The sequence below is a fragment of the Delphinapterus leucas genome, chromosome 2 (assembly GCF_059928025.1).
Source record: "Delphinapterus leucas isolate spDelLeu-1000000601 "Yukka" chromosome 2, BTC_Dleu_Yukka2, whole genome shotgun sequence".
Taxonomy (NCBI): Eukaryota; Metazoa; Chordata; class Mammalia; order Artiodactyla; family Monodontidae; genus Delphinapterus; species Delphinapterus leucas.
Window position 1 is genome coordinate 31,276,400 of NC_143130.1, and position 15,481 is coordinate 31,291,880.

Consider the following 15,481-nt stretch of genomic DNA (forward strand, 5'->3'; position numbering starts at 1 on the left):
AAAATGAAATGAGGTGAGCATCTTACACTTCTCATCTTGTCCTCGGAGCATGTGATGGGTCATAATTGGGCAGACGGTCACGTGATTCATAGCTTGTAATGCCATTTAGTGAGGGCCGGCCACCTGGAAACGGGGATGGGGCCCCTGTGTGTGGATGGACTCTAAAGACATGGGATGCTCGTTCCTTCTGGAGATGACACATATTACACTGAGCACGTGCAGCCTTTTTCTCAGATCTGTTATTACGATAGTCTCTAATTTCTTGTGACACAACAGGAAGAATAAAGGCTACTTCAAACAGGTCCTATAACTGTGCTTCCTAAATGAAAAATCTTATGTCTAAAATCAAAGACCCCCGTAATATTTTTCTCTCTTATTTACGTATCTCAATGAAAGGCAGATGTTTCCATACTTTTTTCCTTCTTCCTTTCTCTCCAGAGTCCTCAAATGTTCCTTCTATGTTCCTTCGATGTTCTGTCTTCTTCCCACTTTCTGGAGACAGGCTTTTCTCCAGCTAGTAGTTACTTTGAAATGTAACTGATTTACCCTTCTGATTTTTCCAGCTCTCTGCTTTATCCATTGTCATGACTAATATCCAGAAACTCAAAGGCTGAGTTTACTAAGATGGAGAAGGATCAGATTGGTTTTTTTTTTCCCAAATATAATTGTAATATTTAACATTTGAATACACAATTATTGTGTATTGTCTCAAACAAATGCCAAATCAATGTGTGTAAATACTATAATTTCTGATGTACAGAAGGGGAAACTAAAATATAAATACTTTAAGACCCCTATCCAAGAATAACGTAATTGTAAGTTGCAGACCCAGAATATAAACACACAGCTCCCAATAATCTAATGTTTTCCTGACTATGGCATTCTGACAATCAACTTGCAGGATTTATTTCTATATGAGTAGAGTTTTTATATGCTCACACGTGATATAAACGTTAAGTGCCAAAATACATGCTAATCAGCCAATTAAGGAGCAAGTCATTCATAGAGGTGTTATATTTTCAACACTTGGGGCAATTACAGTGCTTAGATATGCTAAGATTTAGTTTGAATTCTTAAAAAAGCCCTTTTAGAGTACAGAAGATAATGTAAATAATCTTAAAAAATAGAAGAAATGTTTTACAACTGAATCAGAACATGTATGTGTATTTTGATACTCTAGGTTATTAGGAAGGAAATCCAATATATCTGAATATTTGTTTTATTCTACAGTTTTTTACAAAAAGTTTTTTAAAAAGCATGTTAAATGAGAGGATTTTTAACTTTACAGAAAAATGCAAAATGAAGACAGAGTGTTCCCATAAACTACACATCCAGTTTCCTCTATGAATAGCGTCTTTTATTAGTGTGGTTCGTTTGTTAACAGTGAATAGACCAATACTGATATAATATGATTCACCAAAGCCCATCTTTTATTCAGATTCCCCTAGTTTTTACTGAGAGTCTTTTTTCTATCCCAGGATTCCATTCAGGACACCACATTACATTTCATCTTTTTGTCTCCTAAGGTGCCTCTTGGCTGGGCAGTCTCTCAGACTTCCCTTGTTTTTGATAACCTTGACAGTTCTGAGGAAAACTGGTGTAGAATGGTCCTCAGTTGGGATTTCTCTGCTGTTTCTCATGACTAGACCAGGGTTCTGAGTTCCTGGGACAACAGAAGAGAAGTGCCATTCTCATCAAATCCTGTCAAGTGTAAATCTTCCTAAAATGACCTGTGTGGCTGCTGAAGTTGACCTTGATCGCCTGGCTAAGGTCGTTTATGTTAGGTTTCTCCACTGTAAAGTTACTCTTTTCTCCCCTTTCATGCGTTTAATGAGTGGAGAGTTATGATTCATCTTGAGGGCAGCATATCTACATAAATCGTTTGAATTATTCTGTATAGGATATCTGTCTATTCGTCCCCATGCATTTGTTTAGTTAACCATTAATTTATATCAGTATGGATTCATGAATATTTATTACATACTATTGGTTAAGATCAGATAATATTTCTTTTCTTGCCCCAATTGTTCCAGTTTTGGCTTCTGAGTGCCTTTCACATAACCTATTATTGTCATTTCTTTTTTTAGTTCCCTTCCTTGATTTGGGGGTCCATGAGACAATTCAAGATCTTCGCATCATAGAATCAGGCATTTCTCTAATGAGCCCTGTTCCTCTGATGGACGAACGGTATTAGAAACCAAGATCTGGGTCCTGGGGATGTTTTGTGCCATTGGCTGTTGCTGGGCTCTCTTAGCTGACAGAGCAGGGGGATGTCTGCGAGTGCTCTGAACTGTGTCCGTGCACACACCTGCAACGTTTCTACACATAGCCGTCTGTGTCTGTGCCGAGCTGAACGTGAGCTCACGATGATGTCTCCACCTGGAACCCGTCACCTCGTGGATACTCTGCCCTCCTCCCTCGCATATCTGTAACCTCCCCTCCGACAGTGGGAAACACGGCCCCTGCCATCCACCAATGTGTCATTTTCATTCCTGTACACACGCACGGTGACGTCAGAGTAGCTAACACACACCCTTACCCTGAAGGGAAACATCTTTATCAACTAGAGCACAGAGCTTAACACGCTCCCTTTTGCTTTTCCCTCAGTCTCCACTCCAAAGTTCCTTAGGTCAGCAAATCTTCCCTAACCCCGCTTCAGGGAGGGCATTTCACACTAACTGTAACCCAGATCGTTTGGCTACATGTTGTGCTCCATTCTGGGGTTCCCCCGACCTCCCAAATATTTTAAACATAATTTGTAGACATTAAGGTTCATACTCTGTGCTGTTAAGCTCTGTAGATTGAGAAAAAAAGCATGATTTCAAGTGTCCATTACGGCATCACACAGAATAGTTTCACTGCCTTAAAAAGTCCTCTCTAGCAGCTGTTTTTATCTTTTGAACTCACTTTAAAAAAGCTTTTAATCAGCTCCATAGTTTGGTCTTTTCCAAAATGTCAAATATTTGGAATCATATAGTATTTAGTCTTATCAGACTGGCTTCTTTGTTTAGTACATTACCTATCTTTTTGTGGCTTGATACTTCACTTATTTTTATTGTTGAATAATATTCATTGTGTGTGTGTACTACAATTCACTTATTCATTCTCCTATTTAAAAACAAGGTGACTGTGTACAGTTTGTAGAAATAACGAGTGAAGCTATAGAAAATAGGTTTTTGTGTGAACCTGAGTCTTTACATCAGTTGGGCAAATACCTAGGAACGCAATTGCTAGATTGTACGGTAAGCCTATGTTCAGCTTTGTAAGAACTCTGTGTAACCGTCTTCCAAAGTAGCTGTACCGTTTTGCAATCCCAGTTGCAGTGAAGGAGACTTCCTGTTATACCACATCTTTCCCAGCTTTTGATGTTGTCAGTGGGGGGAGTTTAGCCACTCTGCTAGGTATGCTGTGGTATCCCATTGTAATTTTAATTTGCAATTCTCTAATGACAAATGATGTGGAACATCTATCTTTCCATAAGCCTATTTGCATCAACATATCTTCTCTATTCAGGTGTCTGATCAGATCTTTTCTCTATTTTTTTCAATAAGTTTTTTGCTTTCTTATTGTTGATTCAAATATTTTTGTGTGTGAGTCTTTGGAAACATGTACTTTAGCAGATATATGTGTGCTTTGCAAATATTTCCTCCAGTCTTTGGCTTGTTTTTTATTCTCTTAATGGTGTTTGACAAAGCAAACACTTTTGATTTAATAAAGTCCATCTTATCTATTTTTACTTTCATAGAGTGTGCTTTGGGTGTTGTATCTAAAAACTCATCACCAACCCCGATGTCACCTATTTTCTCCTACGTTTTTTTCTGGCTGTTTCCTAATTGTTCCTTTTACATTTAAATCTAAGATCCATTTTTGAGTTAATTTCTGTGAAAGGTGCAAGGGCTGTACCTAAGGTCATTTTCCCCTTAAGGATGTTCAATTGTTTCAACACCATTTGTTTTAAAAGACTTTCCTTTCTCAATTGAAGTCCCCTTGTTCCTTTGTCAACAATCAGGTGGCTGTATTTGTGTGGGCCCATTTCTGGCCTCCCTATTCTGTTCCTAGACGTGCACATCTATTGTTTTGTCAGTACCATGGGGTCTTGACCACTGTAGTTTTATAGGAAGTTTTGAAGTTTGGTAGCGTCGATCCTCTGACTTTGTTGTTCTTCTTCTTCGGTATTATATGGCTATTCCAGGCCTTTCCATATATACCTTAGATTCAGCTTGTCAGTACTTTCAAACCAGCTTGCTGAGATTTCGATTGGGATTGGATGGAATCTATAGATCACATTGAGGAGAATTCACAACTTAACAGTCTTCACAACCCATGAACACAGACTATCTCTCAGTTAATATAGATCATCGATTTTTTTACCCAGAGTTTTGTAGTTTTCCACATATAGATCCGTACATGTTTAATTAGACATATATAAATTTTTTTATCCTTTGGTGCTATTGTAAATGGCATATATATATATAGAAGGAGAGAGAGAGAGAGAGAGATTTAGGTTTCAAATTCCAGTTGCTCATTGCTGGCATATAGGTAAACACTCTGCTTTCGTATATTAACTTTGTGTCTTGTGATCTTCTTATACTTCATAGTTCCAAGAGTTTTCTGAAGAGTGTCTGGAATTTTCTGCATAGTGAACCTCGTCTGCTGCAAATAAAAATGATATAATTTCTTCCTTTCTAATCTGTACATTTTTTCTTTTGTCTCTCCTCTCCTCTTCTCTTTTATTTTGTATTAGCCAGGACCCCCAGTGCCATGTTGAACAGGAGAGCCTATAGAGGACATCATGCCTTGTTCTTGGTCTTATTGGAAAAATGTTCATTTCTCACTCAAAATATTAGCTCCACATTTTTTTAGAACACTGACACCTTTATCATTATGTAATGTCTCCCTTTACCTATTTTAATCTTCCTCTTTCTGAATTCTGATTTGTCTGAAATTAATATAGGCTTCTCCAACTTTCTTTGACTAGTGTTTGCATGGTATAGGTCCCTTCTTCTCTTTAATTTATCTGAGCCTACATTTCCCATGGTTTTCTCAACATTAAATTGAGTCTGGGGGGTGGGGGTTGTTTGTTTGTGTTTATCCACTCTGATAATCTGCCTTTAGTTGGTATATTTAAACCATTCACATTGAAGGTGATAATTGACACGGGTAGATTAATATACCAATTAGAGACAGAGTACCTCGAATCCCTTCCTCCCACCCTCAGTAACACTGCCATCTTCATTTCATTAGTGGGTTAATTTTCCCCATTACTTAGACAAAGCCCTCCTGAGTATTATACTCAATCCTCCTTGAAATAGATTCTCCAGTTGTGCTGACAGAGTATGATTCCAGGCCGTTGTTCCTTGCAGTTCTTTAGAGCAGTTCTTTTCCCTGAGTAGCAGTTGCCTCCTTCATGCCCTGATGCATCCCCAGATGAAGACTTAAAGGGGAGACTCTCTCTCTCTCTCTCTCTGTCTGCATTCTCTCTTCTCCAGTATGCTGCTCTATGAATTCTATCTGCCTTGGTCTCCCCAGACTCCTGATTCCTCTTTTATGGGCTGTGGCCCGTAAATTTTCTCCATGCATTAAACTTTGGTAGGCATAGGGCTGCCCTCATTCCCTTCCCAGCATTGCCCCTTCACTGCCTGGTGTCTAATAACTTGAATTATATTACTTCATACACATAATCTATTTGTTTGTTACTTATTTCAGGCAAAAGAGTTAATCCAGTTCCTGCTTCCTCATCTCAGCTGGAGTGGACTCCAACTTGTGCACCTTTGATGGTAGAATATTTGAAGACGTGATTCTAGTTTAAGATGATCACATCGCATAGATAAAATGCAGAAAATGTGGCCTGGGATAGGAAGCACTATTTCATTTAGAATAAGAATAAGATTTTAGATTCTGAGTCAAAGGTTTGACAGTTTTTTTTCTTTCTATCAAATAAATAACCAAAATTAACCAAGTTATATTTATATTACAAATAAATATTGTCATCTCTGGGCTTTATACATAAGGGTGTTCTTCTTTAGTCAGTAACTCCTACACACTCTACAGAATGCTAGGCTTATATACATAAATAATAACATAAATATATATATATATACTTATTTAAGCCTCATCTAAATGTAAATTTTGTTATTATTACAAAATAAAGGAGGAAGAAAGTACAATTTGGAGAAAAATGGTTTAATTAAATTGTTACATAGTGAGTAGATAATCCAAGATACAAACTTATTGGTCTCATCCTTGAATTTACTTTTCTTTCACTAAAATATTATGCTTTAGACATACTTATATTTTTCTTCTACAAATTTATTTTAAAATAAAACTGAATTTAAATAATGAAAATGTTACCTTTCCCACTGATGTTTTACATTAAATCTAGAAGGTAAGGCTTGAGTTACTTTATTGTATTGTATTTCTCAAATAAAAACGTTAACGACCTTATCATATAATTACAGATCATACCTATAAGTCCTCATTGATGGAACCACAAGGGAACATTTAAATTAATAACCCATGGTTAGTATTTGAAAGAGAAACTATTTAAGATTCAAGCTCGATGATAAAGGAGGCCTGTTTCGGCAAAAGTTCTAAGAGAAAATTATGAGCCCAAACTCCTAAGGAGATTATACTGCTATAGGTTGGAGCATAAATGCTCCAGGAGACAGATGCTAAATATCCTTTAAAGTCTGAGAATCTTTAAATGCAAGCTGGAAGAATAAGGCTGCATTGAATTTTTATGATATTCTACGGTTACTGGGTAAAAGAAAGCACAAAATCAATATTTTCACACAGTATCCAGTTATTATTATAATTTCTTGTTAGAATTTGATAATTAAATAAATATCAGCGCTTTTTCTTTCTAAGCCATTTGGAAAAATTATTTTTAAAACCCTATGTAGATATTGATTTAGACGAATAATATCCTACACACAATCCTTTATAGTATGCCATTAGTTTCCCCAGTTTCAAGATTAATAGGAACTAAGATGCATACTAATTTGGAGATATTTGGTGGAATACATTTCGTTCCTCCTTTGAGATACGATTAATAATTATAATACGTAATGTCTAAACACTGTCTAACGAGCCTGAAAACACTAAGTTAAACAAACATATTAACTTTGTAGCAGGAGTTAGAATTAGTGTTCTGTGGAACCAAATATTCCCCATGACATATTCAATGTTAATGGGATTTAATGCCTGGGCTAAGACGAAGACTTTCCTTTTTCTTTTTTGTTTCTTTCAACTGGGGCTACCAATGCACATTCAAATTTTTTTGTAGTTTAACAGAAACTATTGTATTCTGAGAAAGAAAATAGAACAATTTATGGTAGGGCATCTCTGGCCAAGGGCCGTTTTGACCATTGAACTATGAGGGCTGTTCAGAAAGAAAATAGGAAAGTGCAGGTTTTAGAGCCCCTTTAAGTCTTGGTCTAGGATTGTTTTCAGCCAAGTTTCATTCACAACCTTTTTTTTTTTTTTTTATTTTTTTTATTTTTTGCGGTACGCGGGCCTCCCACTGTTGTGGCCTCTCCCGCCGCGGAGCACAGGCTCCGGACGCGCAGGCCCAGCGGCCATGGCTCACAGGCCCAGCCGCTCCGTGGCATGTGGGACCCTCCCGGACCGGGGCACGAACCCGCGTCCCCTGCCTCGGCAGGCGGACTCTCAACCACTGCGCCACCAGGGAAGCCCCATTCACAACCTTTTAAACAAAGTTTCCTTCTTGGAATGGTTTTGTCCTTTATTAATTTCAAAGAAATTTGTAAATAATTCTGTTTGGCATAAAGACAGCAGTCTAGCAGGATAATCACTTTTCATTTTCCTATCTCTACCTGCACAGGGACAAACCATCTGGAGAAAGAACTGGATCACAGCCAGGATGATCTGCTGTTGCATTTAATTAGCCAGTTTTTATATGATGTGACTTGTGTTTGAATCCCTGATCAAAGTCACTGGCTGGGCTTCCCTGGTGGCGCAGTGGTTGAGACTCTGCCTCCCGATGCAGGGGACACGGGTTCGTGCCCCAGTCCGGGAAGATCCCACATGCCACGGAGCGGCTGGGCCCGTGAGCCGTGGCCGCTGAGCCTGCGCGTCCGGAGCCTGTGCTCCGCAACGGGAGAGGCCACAACAGTGAGAGGCCCACATACCGCAGGAAAAAAAAAAAAAAAGTCTCTGGCTTTTCGTTCTGAAGTGCCTTATAGTTTAACTACTGTTGAGATATGTATGTTTATCTGTGTTCATCATTTAGTTGTTCTCTTCATTCAATAGAAAATAATAAATCCAGAGTACATTCAATCAAATACCAAACATATTCTAGGCACACAGTATACTACAGAGTAAAAAATTAATAAATATTGTTCTGCCATTGGTCCCTTAAAATCTAGTGAAGACAGACATGCAAAGCAAAATAGGATTACTTGTATTTCTTGAATGTACCTTCTCCTTACTACTCTTGCTGTCACAATTATAGTAAATGTTTGTATCATTCCTTAATGAGAATATTGCAATAACTTCCAAGTTGATCTCCTTGCCTGAATCCTTGCCCCTTCAAATTATCGGCAAGAATTATCTTTCTAAAATAGAACTACCATATGATCCAGCAATTCCACTCCTGGGTATATTTCTGGAAAAAACAAAAATGCTGATTCAAAAAGATACATGTACCTTAATGTTCATAGCAGCACTATTCACAATACCCAAGACATGGAAACAACCCAAGTGCCCATCGACAGATGAGTTGACTTAAGAAGATGTGACTATCTATCTATAAATAAAATGGAATATTACTCAGCCATAAAAAGAATGAAATATTGCCAGGCAGAAAAAGGCAAATACTATATGATATCACTTATATGTGGACTCTAAAAAATAATACAAATTAACCTATATACAAAACAGAAGCAAGACTCACAGACATAGAAAACAAACTTATGGTTACCAAAAGGGAGAGGAAGGTGGGGAAGGACAAATCAGGTGTTTGGGATTAACAGATATAAACTACTGCATAAAATAGATAAGCAACAAGGATTTACTGTATTGCACAGGGAATTATACCCAATATCTTTTAATAACTTACAATGGAATATAATCTTCAAAACAAAACAAGTCACAGTGCTGTACACCCAAAGCTAACACAATATTGTAAATCAATTATACTTGGGTAAAAAATGCAAACCCCATCTTGCTTTTATTCTGATGCTAAAACTCCAGTGTCTCTCCACTGCTTTAGGATAATATCTGGCCTGGCAGGCGTGTCACAGCCCTTTATAAATACCATCATCACCCTCCTACCCTATCACTTCTGTGAATGAATATGTTTTCCAGTCACCCCAAGCTACTTACCTTCCTCAGAAGTAGTCATAATTCACACACACACACACACACACACACACACACATATCCCTCTTTATGGACCACTCAGAGAGTTAATACATCTTTATTTAATAAAACAAATACCCTCATTTTGTCATGTCCTCCAAACAATCCATAGAGTTTTATACTCGAATCTCATCCTGCATCTGTCCCTTGAGCAGCTTTATGTGTAGGAATTCTATTTGGGGAGAAGTTAATTCATGAATTATCATACAGAGAATGCTGTCTCATTTGAAACTGAGCCCTCTTTCCCATGGACCAAATCAAAATTATGATAATGGAACACCTTGGTGTTCGTGGGAACTTTGTCTCTTAGGTGCTGAAATCCTTTTATCTATTACAGTACCCTGTTGATTTTTACAACTATAAAAATGCAGAAAATGGAAACCACTTACGTTTTTTACCCAGAAATATCTATGTGCTCATGATACTAACACATTTAAAAAATTCTAGTTTATTATAACGTAATAAATGCTGTAAAATCTCAGAGACTCTAGGAGGGATACATGGACTAAAGTGCAGTTTCCACCAGGCCCAGCAGGAAGAAATCTCTCTGAACAAAAACACTCACCCTTCCACGGTGATACACCTTTTCCAATAGCTAAGGCGCTGACAGCAAAGTAACTGTAAGCAAAATACAGAACAGGTTTGGGAAGAGTAATTACAGCTGAGACCCTACTTGTAACATACGCTGAGCTGAAACTTTTATATATCCTACATCCTATATTAATAGGATACATTATATAATACATTATATATCCTACATCCTATATTACCCTTTAATCCAAGAGGGAATACAGAGCTAACACAAGATTGACATTATCCCGTTTTGCATTTAAAGAGGTTAGTTTATTCACGCAATGTCACAGGACTCAAATTCATGTCTTTTTGCTTCTACACCATCAGCTTGTTACACTACACCAGCTTGCCATCAAAGTTGGCTTTGTAAACCTGTCACTTTTTAAACCTCTTTTTCACAGCACTTTATTCTGTCTCAGCTATCATTATCCACTTTATCATATTTTGTGTATTTTTACTTTTACTCATGTTGCTAATTTGGGATTTTCTCACCAGAAGAAAAACGTGTTTATTTTGTTACTAAAACCTTAGGGCAAATTGGATCGTTAGTTCTTGTGGGCAATAGATAGAGAACATTAAAAAAAATACGTGGCTAATTTAGGGAATTTCCATTACTGTGGCACCTGTTGTAGAGACGCTTTCAGGCGTGGGTCCCTCCTAATGGCCCTGAAACCATACCCTTTATAACAAGGTGCATTTGTTATACATATAATCATTACCCAGCTGGTAGTTTCAGAGTACTCTGTGTGTAAGACCCTATCTTCAGAATAACAACATAACCATCTGAACTAAAAGAAAATTAAATCAATAAGCATTTCACATGGAAAACAGGCAGTTCAGCGCTTAATTTGAATGTGTGAAGCACTCAACCCAGAGGGAAAATGTTAAGTACATTTTTAAAAAGCAGTCACAGTGTCGTCAGAAGAACAGGCAATTCCATGCTACTAAGTGCAATCAAATCAAACGAGAACACATATCAGTACAACCCCAGACTGGAAGGCCAGTTTATTAGACACTCCAGGCATGTCTCCACTCAAATGCCAAGTGGGTATGGTTGTGCCGCTTTTACTGTTCCCAGAATCTTTCATTTCTGAGGACCACAGCGTGTCTTTTGGATTTGCAGAGGGATGCTCTCTGCCTGTGGGTGGGCTAGTCCATCTGACTGTCCGTGACCCCTGCAAGCCGCACCCCCCACCTTTCCATACACTCCCCTCCAGTACAAGGGTTCAAGGAATGGAAGCTACTTTCTCTGCATCCTTTGCCAGCTGCGTTTATGCTTAAAGCCCACCAGTGAGAAACTTTGCAGATTACCAAGATGGGAGAGAACCAGAAGCCACATTCCTTCTCTTTCAAAAGCATGAGCACAAAGGACAAGATTCAGCAGACCTGATAATGAAGAGCAAGCTTGGGTTTTCCCTGCAGAGATTTCCTCTGCTGCCATCCTGCTGGTTCTGCCATCTCCTGACTCTGCCAGTGAGTAACCCACATAAGAAGTTGGTGTCTTCCATTCCTTCTGAGTCCCCATCTCTTCTGTTGCTTTTGTGGTCACCACATGTTGTGAATTGCAGTCCTTCCTGCTCAAAATTTCCAGTGATTTTCTCTCCTGGACACGCCATAGCCACAGGGCAATTGACCTTGAACCCTCAGGATGACCAGTGATGACAGTTGACTGCTTCATTTACCCAGAGAAATTTCTTCATTTGAGTTAACCCTAAAACATTCTATTTTCAATAAAGTTCTCATTGCTGGATAAGGGTCGCTAAAATCCACAGTGTAAGTAGCAGATGGAATTATTTCTATATAACTGAGAAACATAGTAAAAGTAAGTAAAAATGCATGGACCTCACACGAATCCACTAAGTCTCATTCTACCCATTGTCAGTAGGGGAGTATTTGTGATATTATTCCACCCACACATTGCTTACTTAGCTTTCCTTAGATGATCATCCATAAAATGCACTAATTTGCTGATGAGAAGACACCATGACAATGGTGTTATACTATCTACATGGATGGTTTTATAATTTGACTCCAAGACAGGTCCCTGAGAAGCAGAGTTTGAAATGGAGATGCATGTGTAAGTGATATATTGAAGGAGTGCTCTCAGGAGAAACGCTTTAGGGGTGAGGGAAGCCCGAGGGAGCAGAGGAAGAAGATAATCACAGTGCATTTAGACTGCGGTCCAGCTTCTGCCCGAGTCCAAGGGGGGCCCTGGGGTGTGCATGGAGCAAAAGCTGTCTCACTCAGAGGCAAGGGTGCTGTGTACTTTCACATTGATTCATTATGGGCCATGGGATACTTCTAATTGAAAGAGCACATAATCTCCTGTGCTTCCTGCGGAGGTGGCCCAAGCCAGGTGAGGGCAACCTTCTGGAAAACGATGCAGCCATGAGCAATTAGCACCCTGCACCCACCGCAGCTGAAAGTCTGGGGTCAGGGGCTCTATAGAGGGGATCAGTGCAGGTTGCCAATAACATCTACTACAGAATTCATTGATTTATGGTGTTTTTTTGAAGTGATAGACCATGTTTATATGGTCTAAAAGTCAAAAGGATGTAAAAAGATAAACCGATATCTCACTTATGCCTCTCCCCATCCAACCTATTTATTTTTGAGTCTTTAATGTATTCATTTAATTGAGATTTTTCTCATCCCAGATTTCTTTAGGTAGACATAAGGAAATACAAATATGTATTAATTTGCATCTTGCCCTTTCCATATATGCATAATATACAACAGTGTATGATATAAGAATTCAACATTCACTGTTGTATACTTTGCTTTTCTCACAGATATATACCGATGTCTCTCCATCGTAGTACATGGAGATCATCCTCATCCTTTCAGTTGTAGAGAAATCTGTGCGTCGATGAAATATAATTTATTCGTACAGTCATCTCTCATTAGGTACTCACTAGAGAGAGATCTAGAGAGATGGGCTCACCCATGTTGGTAGAACTCCGTTCTTCTGGATACATCATTGAATTAGAGCTGCTTTATTAGATGTGTGGTGTTAGCGAATCAGCCAATGAATGGAAAAACCTCATAATAAATGTGAAGTATTAACACCTCGCCCATCTTGGATCTGTGTTGTGAAAAGTCAGATGCACGTGATTTAGACAAACCTGTGAACATTCTCATTTCAGATTTATTTATTAAAGAAGCTACTAACGATGACAATAGATTTATGCAATTCAAAAATAGTCCAACAGATGGACTACGGAACAAAGGAATACACATAACTAAAAATCATAAAACGTCTCATTGTTCTTCTCTACTATGAATAATAAGAATTCCGAAACGCTGCGGCATGCTCATTTCATTAAAAATGATTCAATTTATGTCAATTTAATGCAATAGTAGTCTGATTGGGCTGCACTGCATTATATTAAACTTAATTTGTATCTATTTCAGACCTCTGATAAATCAGCTCTTAACAAAAACCTAAGGATTAAGGGATATTTTATGATATATCATGATAGGACAGCCGCTCTCATTGGTTTCTTATTGTGCAGTCATAAACCAGATTCCTATTGATGACCGGCACAAGTGAAATTTTACTGCATTACTTTCACCCTTATGTTCCATGATGAATAAAACATCCTGACCTCTGCAAGAAGCATGCTTATTTTGTATTTTCTATCAGAAAGTACCATGTAGAATAGAAACAGTAAGAAAAAGAAGAAGAACCAATATGTTTGTACTTTCAAGTTTGTGCAAAATATATGTAACTGTAAAATGCTTGAATTAAAAACGCAAGCCAGGGCTTCCCTGGTGGCTCAGTGGTTAAGAATACACCTGCCAACGCAGGGGACATGGGTTAGAGCCCCGGTCCGTGAAAATCCCACATGCCGCGGAGCAACTAAGCCCATGCGCCACAACCACTGAGCCCGCGCTCTAGAGCCCACGAGCCACAACTACTGAGCCCGCGAGCCACGACTGCTGAAGCCCACGTGCCTAGAGCCCGTGCTCCACACCAAGAGAAGCCACCGCAGTGAGAAGCCCGCGCCCCACAACGAAGAGTGGCCCCCGCTCGCCACAACTAGAGAAGGCCGTGCACAGCAATGAAGACACAACGCAGCCAAAGATAAAATAAATAAAATAAATAAATTTATTTAAAAAAAAACAAAAACGCAAGCCCAAAGGACAACTTACACTTTAGGGTATTAGTCTCTGAAGAACTTACCATAGTGGAACTCGATAGTACTCATCCTCCTTCATGACCTCAACCAAGAAACCTTCTTATGTGCTTGTCTCTTGCTCAAGTAGATTAATGAATTCAGGATAGAATATAGGTGCTTGACGTGATTTGCATGTATTGATTAAATGTCATGAATGAAATACTGTAGATTAAATTACTAGAGACACAGGAAATGGAGAAAGCACAATTGTAACCATTGTTTAAATAAATTACTTGGAGATTCTTCTCGCCATTATCACTATGCTCTTCATATCTATCCCAACGGCTGCATAAGTGGTGAGATTATGAACTGCCAGTGTTTCTGACAGACTCCAACACTTCAGAGAACTCTGGTTCGGGAAATCACTTCAATATCTTAACACAATTATATAACAAATGACCCTTGGTTGCGTAAGACCTTTCTGTAAAATGCAGATATTCCGAATCAGAGGCTGGCGCTAAGGTTTACAAACAAAACCGAAGTATAAGTAGAAGACTTTGGTATAGACAAGATCAACAGTGCTGACTGAATGTGCAGTAGGATGAATTTAAAAAGACCCACACCCAGGCTGAGAGGTCAGCAGAAATGGGGAACTTGGACCGCACTTAAGGGATGTCAGTGTCTACTTAACTTAGATAAGGATACGTTTCCATAAGTTAAGGCAAGGGACAGAGTTATATTAAAGTTCGCAAGGGTCCTGGTGCTGCCCACCCCTACCCCTCTGTCGAAAGATTTCCTTAGGATGATTCTCTTAGGTGACCAGTATGGGGTCAGGGTCTAGTCAGGTCGGAAAAGCTCTGGATCCTCCTATTCATGCATTTATCCCAAATAACCCAGGAAGACACACCACTTATTTCCCAGCACAACACGTCTTACCCAAACGTTTATCCACCCTGTGACTACCAACATATGCAGACTTAACTTCTAGTTTCTTGTTTAGGTAAAAATGTCCGATGGACTTCTCAACATAAGAGCTTTCTCTGTATAAGGGGGGAACTTTAGCTGAGGGCTTTCCAAGGATCTGATCTGATCATGCTCTAACACAGCAAGACATATTTTATGATTTTATAAGGCCATGTATAAAAGAGGGAACCATAAATGCATCTAAAAGGAAAGTAACAAAGGCATTAACAAAATGATAATTAGTAAAGGGATAAGAAGTCTGGCATCACACACGCTCATCAACAATAGTCCTACCAGGAGATAATATGAAAATGCATTCTAGTTCTGCAGAAAGAGTATTTTCAGCCTGGGATTCTGTGTAAGAGAGTCTCCTGAATTTTGATGAGGATAAATGGAAAAGAAAAAAAAAGTCCATAGCCAGCTGGAGCCCAAAACCTCTTATG